This window comes from Pteropus medius, unplaced genomic scaffold (assembly GCF_902729225.1).
Source record: "Pteropus medius unplaced genomic scaffold, Ma_sr-lr_union100, whole genome shotgun sequence".
Classification (NCBI taxonomy): Eukaryota; Metazoa; Chordata; class Mammalia; order Chiroptera; family Pteropodidae; genus Pteropus; species Pteropus medius.
In genome coordinates, this window is record NW_024342467.1 from 7,748,531 (window position 1) to 7,767,120 (window position 18,590).

The 18,590-nt window shown below is 34.1% G+C and overlaps 1 protein-coding gene across 21 annotated transcripts in view; it reads left to right on the top strand.

Moving 5' to 3' along the window:
* The window catches only part of HDAC9 (histone deacetylase 9), an 829,181-nt gene that overhangs the window by 322,372 nt on the left and 488,219 nt on the right, over positions 1 to 18,590 (top strand). The gene's annotated exons all lie outside the window — the stretch shown is intronic.

Genomic DNA, 18,590 nt, shown 5'->3' on the forward strand with positions numbered 1-18,590 from the left:
GAATAAATTTCATTACTACTTTAAGAAGTAAGTGCTTTCTTATTTCAAGAGCGTTTCACTCCATTCTTACTGGACCTGGAGTTCTGACATTGAAATGTACTTTCACTGTTTCTTCATATTTATACCATAACTAATATTATTTAATAAAAAACTTTTTATTCTATGCTTCTCTTATGTTTTTAAGAAGAAGCAAAGCTCCAGATAGTATATTTCAATTGGTCAGTTTCTTAATCTAAAGGAAAGGAGGGTTTTGATTATATATCTTTTACATTTACCCTATGAGTGAAATGCAACAAGACATTCAAAATGAAAGGGAGCGTATCAAGAAGGGGAAAGCAATAGAGGTTAAATGTAATATTTGTTTTCATGTGGATATGTACAGAATGTTTATCACACTCCTATTAATAATAGCCAAAAAGTAGAAAAAACCAATGTTCCTCAAAATTAGAATGGATAAATTGTGACATGTTCATGTAATGGAATATCATATAGCACTGAAAATGAATGAGCTATTATTACATTCAATAATATGGGTTATGTCTATGAACACATAAGTGTGTATGTTTGCATAGATAGATATATGCATAAATAATAGGGAATCCCAGCTGACGAGGAAAACAGATTGCTTACATCCCATATGTGGAGTTCCCAGACACAACACATTCCCTCTTCCCATACTACCTGTAGCCACTGATTTTCCTGGGTATGGATAAACTTGGGGCAAAAAACATGTTTGCCATTCAGCCCTATTAGCATAGTTGGTGACCTGTGTGATGTGGGATGGCTTAGAGAACAAGAAGCAAATTTTAGGAGGGATTTTGTGTCCCCTAGGAAGGAATTCATCCAAAGAAAGACGTCTGGCTTAGTGACCTGGGCTCAGGGGGACTGGGAGCTGGGGGGAATTGTGAATTTGGGAGCGGTGTGATAGTTTTACTGAATCTGCCTCAACGCAGCAATCTTCGTGGTAGATGCATAACCTGGGGTTTAAAAGTCTACGTGGAACCTAAAAGAGATGTTGCATGAAAGCGTTGTCTCAGGGAACTGTGCTATGGGAGGCATCTGAAGTGTGGAGTCAGCATCCACCCTGTCAGTAAGCAGCCTGGGGATGACAGTTAGGGTGATGTGGGTCGCTAGGGAACAGGTCATCAAGTTATAGGACAGAGAACAGCAGCAGAGTGAGGAATGGTGTGACCAAGGCATCAAGGACCCACCTGAGTCCTAGGCTGAGCTGTGGTAGCAAACAACACAAGCATTGAGCATCATGCAGCAATCTTTCCAAAACAGAAACAGGCCAAAATGAGCACTAAAAATATGGCTAAAGTATAAAACAGAAGTAGTAATAGTAACGGTGGCTAGGAGAGACCTATGAAAACATGTGTGATACTTAGAAAACAACCAGAAATATTAAGAAGTGACTCTCAGAAGCTGAAGCTGAGGCCTATGCAATACAGTTGGGGTTAACAAACTAGAGTTGTCAAGGGAAACTTGTATGAAACCACAAGTAGGTAGGCCTGCCTTTTACACATAGAGAGCATATGAGTAGCCAGGTGACTTGACTTATAAGCTGCATCAATATAGAATATAAAGTTGGACATGCATAATATAAACTTGGACACTCCATCAGGAAAAGCCAATAAAGAATTACTCTCGTTTCTAACTGTAAGTTAGACATGATTATAATTTTTTCCCCTCATTACTTTGGTACTTTTCACAATATAAGTTATTAAGTCCTCATTGAATAAATTTATATCTTCCAATCAGAATTTTCCTTAGGAATGTCTCTACTCACAAAGTCACAGTAAAAATTGCTTTGTGTATGTCTCACGTTTCAAAAGACTGGAGTTTGCAGTTTACTTATTCAAGATAGTCACCTGTTTCTTATTTCTTATGCATTTTTCACAGTGGATTATTCCTAATAATATTAACCTATTTCTATGTATAAAAATGATAACTGCACTAAAGACAGCATCAACATTAACATAATCATAAGTAAAATATATATATATGTATATATACATACATATAAATGTGTGTGTATGTGTGTGTGTGTGTGTACATATATATATATACACACACACATATTATGATATTGGATATATTGGAGGTATAAATTGGGATTTTTATTATCTGATATACAAGAGGCCATTAGTGAACTTAAATTTCATGATAAACTGGTGGGGTTAGGGAAAGGAAGGGGGGAGATCTTTTCTCAAAATTAAACAAAACATAAAAATAAGTTGATTTTAATATATGTTTAGTAAATGTTAATTCTAGAGGTAAAAACCCATTTGGTTAAACAGTTCAAAACCATGCCCTAATAGACTGCTGCAGCATGTAATGGTCTAAGACATAAATAGGTATACATTTTTCTCCTTCAGTGTCAAATCCACAGAATTGGTAGCGGCTGCCTGGAGTTCTGAGTTAAGAAAGAGGCTGAGGTTTGGTGAACAGGAATCCATAATGCTCATCTGGGAGTGCTAAACTAGTGGCTGGGAGGTTGTAGAGGTGCAAATTCCACATATTTGCCAGTCCTAAAAGCTTTCCTTAACTAGTTTAACTAGTTCACTGTCATTACATTGAATAATTACTTATTTTTTGTGTTTTACTTTTCATAGTTTTTCTACAGATACTTTAAGTAAATGTCAGTTCACATATATAGCAATTGGGGACAAAATTATCAACATTTATGAATAAGATCTAGTTCAAACTTGCCCAAGAAACCTGTTGATGAAAACCAGAGTCCCATTTAGACTTGCCTACAAACAAAGAGAAGGGACTCATGAGCCTTGAATACGTGGGGAAATTGTTCCTTGTCAATTTAATTGCAGAAACATTTATATAGTATCAAGATATTCTCAGAATTAGATTATGCACTGAGAACCTCATAATCTAATATGAAAACATATATTATTTAGAAACTGTAATTGCCTAAGTTAAAACAGAATTACTAAAATTTTCTGAAGTGTTAATTATAGAATTATTAAAAGGCAGCTTAGATACAGCAAAAATGATCTAGAACTTATCTGATATATTTATTAATCTTAGGAAAATACTGGAGATTTACAAAATCAGAGGTTTTTTTTACTTTTAAATTTAAAAATAAATTTGAATTAAGAATTTAATGAATTGCACTTCTTGGTCAATGTAATTAACCTCGTTTTAGATGGGTCACTATAATTTTGAGATTAAAGCTTTACAAAATTTATAATAGCAGTATTTTATATTTGAATAATGCTTTAAAAATTTGCAGAGTGATTTGTTTTCAGATACTTTACTTGGTAATTTAAATAGATCAAGGATTGCCTCCACTTTCCATTTTTGGCAACTGTGGCTCGGATAGTTTAAATTAGTTACTTAAGTTCACAAAGCCAATAGAGTTGGTAGTCAAACCCAAGTATTTGGGCTTTTACTCTGAAATCCTTTCTTTATGTTACATTAGGTTCAATATAATATATACATATTTTTAAAAACTTAAAATATGCATCACTATAAGGGAAAATAAAATTTATTTGTTTACTTATTAACTGAGAACCTGTGGATAGCAGGAAACTTGCTTTATTAATTTCCTAATTAAATAGAATTGTCATCTACCATATTATGCTGCTGTTATTTTCTGCATTTATCCTAAAAAGCGGCATTTGGCAATTAACTAATTGTACAAGCTTTATTTAACAATTCCGTTGATCTCATTACCAGGTAAAATATAATCATTTTTCTGTAACTATATAAGGTAGAACATTATAAATTAATTTTCATTGTGGATCTTTGTTCTTGCCGATAACAAATATTCAAAATAAAAGCTTTACCTAAAAAAAGAGGAGGATAGCATCTGAATTTACTTTCTTCTTGACTAATTCCTAATTAGTTTTCTCCAACCACATAGGTTATACATAACTTAATGGCTGTTCATTGTCTGGACTTTTTTTCTTTTTCTTTTTTTAAAGCTGAATATCTATTGGCTTCATTCAAAGTCCAATATTCTGATAAAAAAAGAAAAAAACAGAGTCAGGGACATGGAAATAGGTATAGGGATAAGACTATTGTGAGAAACAGTCTGTAGTTCAAACATAATCATGTAAATAAAATTTAAAAAATAGTAACATTGCTTGTTCACTTTAAGTTCAAGATGATATTTAAGAAAGTTTTTTTTTAATGTTAAGTCTAACTTAATGAATCCTTAAAACTTGAACTAGAACAATTTATGATTGTGATATCCTTGGTTCTTTTTCCTATTTACTGTGACATTTCAGCCAAGACATTGATTTCATTGCATGATTTTAAAAAAAAAATGCTGCCCTTTAAAGCATTTAAATTAAATGAAACAAAAGAACTTTGGATTGGTGATTATCTCTCCTCCTCTAAACAGAGAAGGAAAAAATCCGACAGTGAGGATCTGCCAACCAGGTCTGTGCTTTGGTAATCAAGAATAAAAAATACATTATAAATAAGTGTTTTAAGTGTTTTCATTTACTCATTTTACAAAGGTTGGATCCAAGTACAGAATCTGTTGCAGACCCAGAAGAGGGTGCAAGAAGAATGGGCCAGGTTGGAGATGTACCCAGCCATCTAATTACACAAATAGGTTCACAGAATAGCTGGGTCACAAATCATGTTTCTAAATTTAGGAGATAGATCTCCATCATAAATTATTGAAAAGCACTCTATGGTGCTTTACTCTCCATTTCCCACAAATTAGATTACTGAGAGCTATAAAGCATCTTTAGAAAGTGTTTTCCTTGCTGTTTTAAAATTTTTATTTATCATCAATTAGTGTCAACTTTGAAAACATTAGCTATAACCAGAAAATGAAACCAAAGGATAAAATAAAAGAGCAAAGAAGTTATTCCTAAAAGAAGCAGAAGCAGATTTCTTTTTAACCATGAGGAAGATTTAACTTAATGGAATATTTGTGGGTTTCTATATCCCAAATTTCTTGGGGGTAGAAATGTAATCACATATAACATAAATATAGTTCGTACATTTCATTTCCATGTTGATATCTATGGTGAAATAAACATAGTTGTACTAGAATAAGTTTTGTAAAGATAATTGCATTCTATAAATGTCATCCCCAACTTTTTTAGCACCAGGGACTGTGGGACTGGTGCTCCTATGAAAATCTAATGCCTGATGATCTGAGGTGGAGCTGAGGCGGTGATGCTGGCACTGGGGAGCAGCTGCAAATACAGATGAAGCTTTGCTGGCTTGCCTGCCACTCACCTGCTGTGCGGCCCGGTTCCTAATAGGCCACAGACCTGTATCGGACCACGGCCCAGGAGTTAGGGACCCCTGCTATAACATAACCCATTTACATTATGAGTCTGCATTTAGCTTTTCAGCTCATATATATTCACCATTTTTATTCATAAGATTCATGAACCTGAAAAGGAGTTGATGGAAGATATGAGAAAATAAGTTTATGAATGACATGACACTAAATTTAAGAAGATATGATTGCTCTTAGCTTGTGATTTTTTCTGTGTCTTCTCTCTGTTTCTATAAAATGGGAATAACAACCCCTTTTCTCTGATTACTTTAGACGGGATGACCAATAAACTAAGATTGGTCAAAATTGTTTTTCAGATTATAAGTTAAATAATAGGATTCCCTTTCCCAGAAGTCCTTGCAGATGCTCATTGAATCTGAGGTTCTGACTAGTTCATGAGTCCATTACTCAGCTTATCATTTTCTAATGAGCGAGGATAGAATACAGTTTTTTCTGATCCCGAAAATGTGTATGCAGCTCTGCTTCTATTTCTTTCCTTTTTTTGAGTGAACTATTTAATGTTCATCCCATCAATTTCTACTGCCCTAATCTTTTGATTTAGGATAAAATAAAAAGAATTGCCATTCAATTAAAGGTAATGAGCCTTTCAGTTATGAAATATGAGTTAAGGAACAAAATTTATGACACGTTATGAATGTATTTGCTTTTGAAGTTTTAACATTTTAAATTAATTACAAAATATGGTTTTAAAAATAATAATCCCCTTGTTCTTAGGCTTTTAATTGTTTCTTTCTGATTAGTTATTGCCTGCCTCTGTGCAGGCGACCCATCACATTTGCAAACTGGTTGATTTTTGCATATGGGCCCTAATAATCTTAAAATTATGTTATAAAAATCTGCTCTAATTAGTTTTCTTTCATGCCAACTGAATTTGACATCCTTGTTAAGGCATTAGTGAGTTTTTAAAAATATTAAGTTTATAAAGAGCTCCATTATGTTGATTGGTCAAAGATATTGTTAAACTGGCTTCCCTGTGTTTGAACTCAGATTTTCTGATGATAAGAATTTTTAAATTGATTTTTTTTTCCACTGGATTGATCTTATTCTGCCATGTAGGCTCTAGACCTCTGCCATTGGGAGAGATCCTGCATGTACAGCTGAACAGCACACATGCGTGCATGCCAATGCACATGCTGACCCTGGGGAATATGGTCTGCATGTCGGCATATTTTTCTCTCTCTCTCTTCAAGGTTGTATGTGGATGTGCATGCCTCAGATGGGGTTGGGTTTTATAAAAATATTAGGGCTGAATAACATTTGTTTCCTTGTGACATTTGCTGTCTCTCCATCAAAGAGAGGTGCAATCGTGCTGATAACTCCTTTGCATTTTGCCTCAGGGACGTGTTACATTATCAAAAGAAGCAGCCACCTGTCTGTGCCAATGCAGACTTTTGACCATGATTCACAGGAGAAAACGATCGAAAGACTATATTGACATGAAAAAACTTAACTAGGCAGAGTCATTTCTAATGAGCAAGAGGAGAGCTCTTAGTAATTTAGATGAGCAAATATGAAAGATGGCTAATGTTTCTGAAAGAAAATGGTTACTGTGAAACTATAAGAATCCTCTATGACCTCCAAACTATACCAGCAAATATAGAATTCAGATCACTTTGTCCTAAAACCAGCACTAACTAACCACTAATATTCTTAATATCCTTGTGGGTTTTTTTCCAGAGCAAGTAAGATTTACTGTCCTTTTAAGGTTTGGATACTAATTCACATAGACTGGATTTAAAAAATAAAAGTTTTAGCCAATGCTATTGATTGAATTTTGGTTTCCTATTGCAGTCTTCTATATAATGGTTAAAAGTAGCAAAAGAATATCTTGATATAAAAATAAGTGTTTCTTTTTAGTTAGCCAAGACTTCAAATTAATATATGTTAAACTCTTGACCTCTACCCAAAACAGTAGCTAAGAGAGAAGTAAAGATGTTGGCTCTTGTTTGCCACTCCTGTAGAGGATTTTTCCTTATTAAACCTGACCTTCCTACCCCAGCAGACCTCACTCATTTAAAAAATTGAACACATCATTAAAAATCCTCCCACAAGGAAAATGCCAGTTTTCACCAGTGTCCTGTACCGAGAATTTAAGGAAGAAATAACATCAAGTTATTCCAGGATATAGAGATCTTGCTCCTCCTACCTGGTAGAATAAGACCAATCCATATGTAAAGGAAAATCAACTTAAAAATTTTTATCACCTGAAAATCTGTGAGTCAAAACACAGTGAAGCCAATTTAACAATACTTTTGACCAATCTTAAAATAGAGTTCTATATACACTTAATATATTTTTAAAACTCCTACTTTGGTACTGTTCTCTGGATGCTTCCTAGTTACTTCCCAGGTAGATTCAGACCTTATTCTGTCTTCATTTTCTTTAAAGTTGAACTGAGCACAAGTGGGTGACTTTCTTTCCCAGCTTATTGGTCAAAGCTGTGGTCAGCACGAACTTTGGTTTAGACTGCCTGACCCAGTCCATCGATAATGGACTAAGGGATTGCTCTTGGGAATTGGCATGAGTTGGAGAAGCAAGGTTACCAGCTGGGAAAAATTTTTAGATTGGTTAGGTATATCTTTGGGTCTCGTTATTCCTCCATACTTTTATCTATTTATTTATTTACCTCTTACATCAGGCCCCTGGATTCCTTCTTCTCCTTAGCCCCAAGTGCCTGAAATCTGTTACTTCCTTCTGTTTTAACATATAAATCAGAGGTTAAAATGCTAAGAATTAACTCTTCTCCTCTCAGTTGATTTTTAAAAAGATATAGTGGTGGGATAGGAATTGAGTAGGAATGCATAACAGTATACTGAAATAGAGTGAAAGAAAATTTCTGAAAAATGGATGAACGAATAAATAAAATTGCCTTTTGGTAGTATACATGTTCGAATGGTTTATTGTGTGTGTGTGTGTGTGTGTGTGTGTGTGTGTGTGTGTGTGTGGGCTGTTTTCTGGAGAGGTAATTTTATTTTTAATAGATAAGATAAGATTCATTTAACTGATTATAATTGACTAATGGTAACCATAGAAAATGGCCCTTGGCCTCCAGTTTTTTGCTCCCTTGCCAGTGAGTCAGCCTGCTTAGGGTGATGATTTAATTTTCATGGTGTTCAAATTACAAATTAGCATTTACAAGTATAGATTTGGGGAGACTGTACTGAAGCTCAATAGAGTTCTCTGAGGATGAGTATGCCCCCTGGGCTACATCAGATAATTTTCTTATTAAAGTGAAAGGAAATTACCCTTTAGTTTTCTGACAGCATATCTTCTAGTCCTCATATTTGAGAAAGGCGTTCATCTAACCTATAGAATCTCAAAACTCCATAATTTTCCTGTATCAAAATATTTGAGATCTTCAGTTTGCACACTGCTTATGGATGAGGTTATCTTAGAAAAACTAAGAAAGTCAACTGTATATTTGCTTCTGATAATCACACCTGTTCATGAACACAGCGTATTATTCTAGCCCTTGACCATAGAGATGATACTTCATAGTATTACTTGTACCTGTGCTTGTAGTTTAACTTTCATGGAATTATAAAGAGTAAATAAAGCTTTTGAAAGTGGCCAGACTTGGTTTCAGGGCAGAATAAAGAATTATTTTTTATTATATAAAAGTCTATGGTGTTATGTAATGGCTGGGAGACAAAATTCATAGGTTTCTATATTTTTGTGGTTTTCAACATCATTCTATCATATCAAGAGTGGATTTTCTTGAACCATAATGGAAAATATTTAGAGGGAAAAGCTACTATGCTTTCATGTAAGGTAGATGAAACAGAAAAAAATATAAAAACGACCTAATGCTCTACTGTGACTAACATTTGCAACTCAACCTGTTTAATAGACTCTGGATAATAAACTGGTTTCTAGAGAAAAGTGAACAAGCCAAAAAGAGAAAATTAAATTAATAGCATTCTTTCTTTGGGGAACCCTATTAGCCGTGGAAAAGAATAATAAAGTCAGGCAAAGTCCATCAAAAAGTCCATTCTTTTTGTGTGTGTGTGTTTATGGACATGTGTGTATACATAAATACACACATACTTCTCGCACATATATGGACTGTGGTCAGAAAAAAGTTTGGAGTCCTACGTATTTGGCAAAATGATAGAAACTAATAACAAGTTGATTTCTAGAATGCAAATTAACTCTGACACAGATTGATCCTATTATAAAATTATAAAATTCATAAAATTTAAAAATAAAAATCTGTTACACAATACTGAAGTCATTCTAGATGACTTTAAGTGTAAAAAAGAGGACTTTCAATGAAAGTGTTTCCTGTAAATTTGAAGGATTTTAAAACATTTTGTTTACAATTCAGAAAAAGGCCAAAAATGCTCAAAAAGTTTTAGTTAAATCCAGTATTTCCTAAAACGTTTATAAAATTATAACCTAGTTATATAACATTTGCACACGATTTTGTTAGCAGCAGTATTATGCTATCTGCTGTTTGATAACAGGATTTCTATTTTTTATAACATAAAAATAACACTTAAATTGGTACTAGGCAAAGCAACTGCTTTTTCTATCATCTTATTTTTACTGGCAAATTTGGACTGAAATTGTCGCTTCGTTAAGAGTTACATTGACTACTTGTATCTTCAGGGCACCATCTGAAGAGAGATCCCCCAATTATTTTAAGGTCAGTTTCACTGCAATTACTGTTAGATTTTTTAAAATAATCTTTTAGAAGAAATATATTTCTTGTTTGGCTTCTGGTATTTTTGCAAGTTTATCAGTACTGTCTAACCACAGGATTAAGTAGAATTTAAGTAATTTTAGCAAGAATAGTCTTCTGGGGGGAAAAAATGTCTCTCTTTACTCATTTATTGCTTATAAAATGCAGATGAGTGATGGGCGAAGAGTTTATACAACTGTGATTTGGATGCATCTGACTTTTTTGTTTTGTTTAAAAAAAATAAATTTGGAATAAATCGAATTATTTGATTGAAAAGATTATGATACTAAAAATGTTTAAACTAATATGACTTTAGTCAGTTTTATATGATGATGATGATGATGATGATGATGATGATGATAGCTCACAGTAAGGAATACTTAATATGTGCCAAGCATTTACTTGTAAATTTAAGTAAATTACTTCATTTATTCATCCCAAGTGTTTGATTAGGATGAGAATACTGAAGCCTAGAGCTCAGTAATGTGCTCATAGTCACTATATTTTTAAATGGTTATGTTTGAATAAGAATTTACCATTTGATATGACTGTTTCCTCAGATTGAATCGAAAACCTCAGCATTTGAAACTTCTAATCTTAACATTTAAAAAAGAATGGGCTGGAAATTATAAATCTGTCATATACAGAAATATCTTAACCTTTTAAATAATATTATAGCAATTTCATTTCCATAGTTACCCCTCACCAGTATTTAATTTCTGATAAATGAATTATTCGTTACAGCCTCTTATCTTCTTTCTTATATATTGGCCTCTTGTACTCAGCCACTCCATATATATATATATATATACATATATAACTGCATAAAAATATTACTCTTGTTAATAGGTTCATTATTACTCTCATAAAAAATACTATTCAAAAAAGAATCTTTTTTTCGTTTACTTTTTTTAAGGAGGTAAAACTCACATACAAAAAAATACTCACTGAACATACTTTAGATATTACTCCCCAGATGAAGAAACAGAACAATGCCAGCACTATATAATGTAGCAATCAGGTTCCCTTCCAATCCCTATTTCAACCCTCTTCCCCATAAAGTAACCTCTACTTTGCTTTCTATGAGTATCATTTCATTTCGCCCAGTTTATACTACACATAAATGCAATTATATGGTATATATTGTTTTGCGACTGGACTTTTCACTCAAATTAAGTTTGTGAGATTCATCTATAGTGTTGTTTATGACTTTAGTTTATTTTCATTGCTAAATAGTATCTACTCCATGACCGTATCAGAATTTACTTACTCATTCTACTGTTGATGGGTATTTAGATTGTGTCCAGTTTTGATCAAGTGTGAATAATGCTGTTATAGAAAGTTTTTGTGTACGTATCTTGGGGCATGCATTTGTCCCCTATGAGTTGACATTGTATAGATTATGAGTATATTCAAATGTAATACTCACTATCAGTTTTCCACAGTATTTGTATCAATTTACAGTTCTGGGCACACTATTTGAGAGTACTGGTGGCTCCACTTCCCTGTCAATACTTGGTGTCACCAGTCTTTGTAATTTTAGCTATGCTAGTGTTTATGTAGTTTTGGTTTTAATTAGAATTTCCCTGAAGATTCTATAACTATTAAAGAAAGAAATGGAACCTATCCTTTTTATTTATATCTGGATTTTACTTCTTATATTCGTGTAGGGTTTTTGCTTTTATGTTCATGAATGAAACTATATATTTTCTGGTCTTGGAATCTTCTTGTTAGATTTGATATCAGGATGTATCTGCATAATGAGTTGCTCAGCGTTCCCAAATTTTTCTATTTCTGGAAAAATTTTAGTGTTATTTCTTCCTCAATTTTGTTTCACTTTACTGGTAAATCCTGGAATTTTCTTTGTGGGAAGATTTTTAATTATGAGTTCAAATTTTTAAGTACTTATATGACTATTTCATATTTCCTAGTTATTCACATATCAGTTTTGTTTTTCTTTTTTAGAAATTTGTCCATCTTATTTAAATTTTCCATTTTTCTTTTTTTTACACAAAATAATTGTATGATATATTTGAAGTATTTAGCTAGGTCTTCTTTTATATTCTTATTTTATTCTTTGTGTTACAATTAAATACTACTTTATTTCATTGCTCAATTGTCATAGCATTAACCACTAGAAGGTATAAATTTTTAAATATATATTTTCCTTGTTAGAATATAAACTTCATGAGGATGGGCATAGTATCCGTTTTATCCCAAAATGTTAGCAAAGAGCCTGACACCTCAAAGAAATCAATATTCATTTCTCATAAAAATCAATTCATGAATGATGAATAAATGGAACCCGTTAAGATGAGAAAATAACATTAAACTTATTTAGTGTTTGGTGGTTCCTCAGTTATCTTCATTTTCTAAGTTCTTCGTTTTTTAATTTTCTCTACCTACAGATTACTGTATAGGGGAAAAGTAGTTGATACAAACATAAGCATAAAAAAAAAACAAGCAAATCTTCATATGGTCAGACTTTACATGTTTATTAGGATGAGATCATTACCTTGGGTATGTCTCACTTCAGTCTTTTTTGTGTGTGTGCTTCTTAGTCATCCTGCCATTCTTTCATGATTTATGTTCACCTACTCTTAATTTGGACTCAGGCATATTTGTGCTAGACTTGGTGTTTTACCATAGAAAACAAAATTTTAGTTTTACTTCATTGGCCAGTGTGACTAAATTAAAACCTATGAGGACGTGAGAAGATTTTTGTTTGTGTGTGTGTGTCTGTGTGTTTTGACAGAAAAATAATATTAGTTTTTTTATAATCTGCCTTTTTCACTTCAGAGAAGAGCAGTAGATTTTTCTGTTCAAATTTAGGGACTTCTCACTATTATTCACCATCAAGTACAGATCTCATAAATCAAAGAGCAGTTTTAAATGTCATATGTGTATATGCTATTTCTGGGAAACAGCATAGAGTGATATTTTGGGAAACTGTGGGTTGACCTCGCAAAACTCCCATTAACAAGAAAAAAAATCACATTTCAAATGGTGACACATCTAACAGGGAGCTCAAAAGAGCAAGAGAAAGTGTGTAGGTGTTCAATAGTAACAACCTAATGGTACCACATTGTATTTCATGAATGAGAGCAATTCACAGAGTTCTCACAAGTAGAACTTCATGCAAGAACATAACTGTCTAGTAGCTTTTTTTTATCATTCATTCTATCAACATTTTCCAAGTCCCTACTAAGTATAGGCAGGATCTTGATTGCTCTGAAAATAAAAATGAGTACGTTAAAAAAAAATCAATTAAAAAAGTGGGCAGAGGTCCTGAACAGACACTTCTCTCAAGAAGACATATGAGAAGATAATCAACTTCACTAGTTGTTAGGGAAATGCAAGTCAAAACCACAATGAGATAGCACCTTATACCTGTTAGAGTGGCTGTAATCGACAAGTAACAAGTGTTGGAGAGGTTGAAGAGGAAAAAGGAACCCATATACGCTGCTGATAGGAATGTAATTAGTACAGCCACTATGGAAAACAGTATAGAGGTTCCTCAAAAAATTAAGAATAGATTTACCATATGACCGAGCAATTCTTCTTCTGGGTATCTACCCCTAAATTTGAAAACATTTATTCATAAAGTTATATGTACCCTGATGTTCATTGCAGCATTATTCACAGTGGCCAAGACATGGAAATAACCAGTATCCTTCGATAGATAATTGGGAAAAGAAGGTGTGGTAATATATACAACGGAATATTATTCAGCCATAAGAATAATATTCCATGCATTTGCAACAAGATGCATGGATCTTGAGATAATGATGCTAAGCAAAATAAGTCAGACAAAAAGTTGAGAACCATATGGTTTCACTCATATGTAGGATATAAAACTAAAAGCAACAAATGAACAAGACAAACAAATAAAAACTCATAGACACAGACAACAGTTTAGTGGTTACCAGAGGGAAGGGAGGAGAGAAGAAAGGTAGATAAGGGTAAAGGGGGTCAAAATATATGACAAAAGGAGATTTGACTTTGGGTGGTGAACACACACCACTATAAACAGACAATGTATTATTTATTGAATTGTACACTTAAAACCTACATAATTTTATTAAGCAAGTTCACCCCAATAGGCTTAATTAAAAAAATTCTTTGTGTAGCTCAGTTTGATGGAGAGAACTGAGCTCTTATAAGTGTATCACTCGTAGTATTTGTTTTAGATCTAATGAATTGTAGGTAAGAGCAACTTCAAGAATAAAATTATGCCACCTAAATATGTGTGTTCTTGGATTTAATAAGCTAATTACAAAGAGGTCTGTAAGAGAATATGTCAGAAATTTAATAGAGGGGATCTCTGTGTGTTACTAATTAGTAGTGATTTTATAAATGTTTCATGGTTTCTAAAACAAGTGTATATTTCTTTAAATTTGAGAGACAAACAAAACAAAAAATCACTTATTTTAAGCTACTATAGTTTGCTTGGTTAATCTTTATGTTTCCTTGAATTTACTTTCATAGTGCTTAGACAGTTATAGAATTTTCTGTTTCTTACTATTAAGTTAAAATTAATTTTTTTTGAAAAGCATTAAAATGCAGAAGTAAGAGAATCATCCTTCACTACAGGCATTAGATAATCTGCATGAGAATCTCTTAATGCAGGTGTTGCAAACTTTTTCTAAAAAGAACAGATACTAAAATTTTCAGGCTTTGCAGTCCTTTTAGTTTCTGTTAAAACTGTTCGAATCCTCTTTCCAGCAGAAAAACAACCACAGATATAATATGTAAACAGATGAATATGGCTGCCTCCCAATAATACTTTACTTAGAAAACAGGCTGAGGTTTACGCCTATCATGGCACTTGTTAAAAATGCAAAGACAGTAGTTCTCATACCTCCTTGAATCTGATTCTAAAGAAATAAGCTCTTGGAATTTACATGTTTACCCAGTTTTCAATATTATTTTTATTTACTAGTTACACTGCATTTTGAAAACTTCCATTTCCTTTACCTACCAGGATTCCTGAAGCACAAATTTGTCCTGACAGTATCCCCGAAAGGTTTCCATTTAGCTTGACTACTTTGAAGCTTGTGGAGCATACACTTAGCAGGTGGAACCTCTATATCAAATAATTGACAAAGAAACTATCAAGGGAAAATTTCTGTTCAGTTAATGTTTACATAAAAACGGAAACTCTAAGAGAGCAAGGACCTTTTCTCCCCTGTTTACTGCTATATTTCCAGTCTCTAAAAATAGGTTAAGTGCCTGGCATAAGATAGATGTTTTGATAAATATTTGCAGAATGAACAGAGGCACTTTTCCATTGCTTCATTCTCAGCATACGATGATGCTCTACATCCAAGTGACCTGACTGTCCCTGTATTTGATAACCAGGCAGTCAAGTCCTAGCCACAGATTTCATGTTTTTTATACCATATCTTTTAGTTTTTATTTAATGTTCCATCTCTTTTGAGTAATTTGGGTGTTCTGAATCCTGCCCTCAATTCTATCATTGTTCCAACATTCCATTTCACACATGATGACATTTATAAGTGCTGATGATTATATTAGCTAAGGATCTTTTGACTGTGATCAACAGAAATAAATATGGCCAATTTAAACAGAGGGATACTTATTAAGATGAGTTAGATGTGATCTCAGCAACAGGGGTCTGTGGACCTTCTCTCTGGAATGCCACCCAACATAACTCAGCTCCCAAACCGTTTCTCACCTCTGGCTTTTGCACATGCTGTGCTCTGTGCTGATTTAAACTTCTTAAAGAGAGATTGGAATTGGCCCAGCTAAGATCAAGTCCCTATTGTTTAGTCTAATGACTTGGCCACTGGGGTACCATCGTGTACTTTGTGAGTTACAATGCCTTCCTGCATGTAGTTTGATTTAATGGTGAGAACTCAGCTCTTACAGGTGTATGACACCTGTGGAGGGAAAATCAGAGATTGTTACCGAAAAGATGTGAGAGTAGGATAAAGACACACTAGGAAGACCCAGCTAGTTTTGGTACCCCTAAAAAATACCTGTAAGTGACTATGGACTTTGGTTTACTAAAGCCCATTTCATGTTTTAAATTGTGCTAACGCAAAATAGGCTGCAGAATTCTAAGGGGTCCATGGCAATATTTCTCTCTATACTGCTGTTCTGCCTGGGATGGTGTTGCTCTGTAATTGCTGTGGGCTTCCTTCCTCCAGACCTGAAGATTTGCTTTGGAGCCCTGCCTTAGCTGCCTTTAGCTAGAAGATTTGATTTTCAATCCTGTTTTTGCTTTTAGATTACATTTATTTATAATATCTATCCCTGCTTATTTCCAAGAAAAGATTATTACTGGCAGGTTTCAAATCAAATTTCATAGTAAGAAATAGCACAGATAATATTCAGGCCACTCCTTCTAATCTGTTCACCTCTGGTTCTGTCCCTGATTAGCTGCCACTTAAACAAGCAATGTCACAGAATGGTCCTGGACCTGCTGTGCAGCATGAGGGCTCTGAGAAAGAATTAAGTTCTTTTCCACTTTATGACCCCACCTTCTCCATACCCAACCCCTCAAACTCTCTCTTTATTCTGTCATTGTAATCTGCAAGGATTGTCAGCTTCTGACTGCTCTCTTGTCTAAAAGTATCTTCTTTACCTCTCCCCACTCCTTTCTTTGCTGCAGTTCCACTGGCCTGCATTGTTCCACTGACATAGTTCCTGTGTCCATTGCGGACACACAGTCTTTTCCCTCTGCCTGGAATGTGCCTTTCCCACATATTTACAAGGCTGGCTTCTTCACATTTTTCTGATCTCAGCCCAAGTGTCACCTCCTTAGCAAGATATGACTTTTCTACCACCTTTCTAAATGGTCCATGTCTCCTAAAGTCACTCTATCCAATTATCCGGTTTTATTTCAGTGTTGCGATGATCACTATCTGGAGTCTCACTTCCTTGCATACTTGTTTGCTGTTTTCTTCCCCACATTAGAATATAAGCTTCATGACAACATGGATTTTATCTCTCAGCTATTCCAGGGATTTAGTACAGTGCCTAGTATGCTAGGTGCTCAGTGAACAAATGAATGAATGAAGGCCAATTTGCAATTTCCAAATCATCTTTGGTGTACAACAGTCCAAAGATACAGCCATCCAGACAGGCCCACCTATCTGGGATATATCAAAGCCAAGAGAACAAAGTTAAGCCATCAGCTCCTTTCAGACTGTGGGGAACAGGAGATCACTGGACTGGCTGAATCTTTGGTCCCAGGAACGAACATCTATTCAAGAAATGTGCTGGGGATTTGCAGCAGCTTTTATGCCTATGCTCTTGTGTTACCCTCCTCATTATCTGTGCCAGCTCTCCGTTTGCAGGGCTCAGCTGAGAATTTGAACAGGCTGGGAAGAAGTAACATAGTAGGGATGATGGAAACTTAGCATAAGACATACCTCTAACATTAACTCAGAGCACTTATTTTTGGTTCATCCTTTTATAAGGCCCAATCAACTTAATTCTGTTCAGTTGACAGTACCTATATATACATTAGCCTCACAAACCTCTGCAGGACAGTATTTCTTTTCTGTTCTTATGTAGCACCATAGCTGAAATGCACATGTGCACGTATATGTAGACCAGCAACAGCATTTCTGAAAAGTGTTGCACAAGCCAAGCCATAGCCTTAGCCACTAAAATGATCTTGACCTTAAAAGGCATAATTATTTTGAAAAATTTTGAGATAAATGTAAAAACAAAAGATATGTCATTGTTTTCTTTAGCAACCTTGATTTTTTTCCCCCAATACCTCTTCTTAGGCAGCATGCTTAATTATTCATAGGTCTTTAATGTATAAGTGGTTTACTTCTCACTGGCTAGAGGATTGTTATGTTTTCCTTAGAACTTCATGCTGATGGATCGACGTGTTGGTGAAATTATTTTAAATAGTTTTAAGTGGGCTTAAAATATTTCAGAAATCAAAGTCTTAGACCTCTTTGGGTAGAGTCTAAGAGAGACCTTATGCTGTATTAGCTGTACAATAAAAATGTGCAGTAAATAATATACAGTAAATAATAAGGCTCTTGTATGAGTTTATGGTGTTCCACACACATCAGTTAAAATGCAGAAATAAAACAAGTAGATCTTGCCAGGCCCTAGTGCTTCTCCACTTCTTATCATGCATTATTTTAGGCCTAAGAAGAGTTGGAGGCAGAGGCTGGCATCCCAATGTTTGTCTGGAGAAGTCTGTTTCTGTCTTTCTGCCCAACACTGATCTGAGTCTTGGTAATATCTCATAAATTTTTTCAATATATATGCATGTTTGGAAACATACTTTAGAAGCTAAATTAAGTTAAACTTAAAACAGCAATATAATGTGGCACAATGTTAGAAATTGATGAATATAAGGTATATTAATTTTTTTTTATTATTCTTGCACCTTTTCTGTAAATCTTAAGTGTTCTAAATAAAATATTGAACAGAATATCAGCAACATGAAGGGCAGTCAGCATTGCGGTTTTCCATCTCAGTTATCCACCTGTAACTGCCCCTGCAGCATCTGTTTCTTCCCTCGGAGACTCCAACCACAGTAATCTCCAGGGAAGGCTCAGCTTAGCTGATGAAATCAGAGATCTGAGGAAATGAAATTTGAAGAAATAAGGTTTGTAACTAATT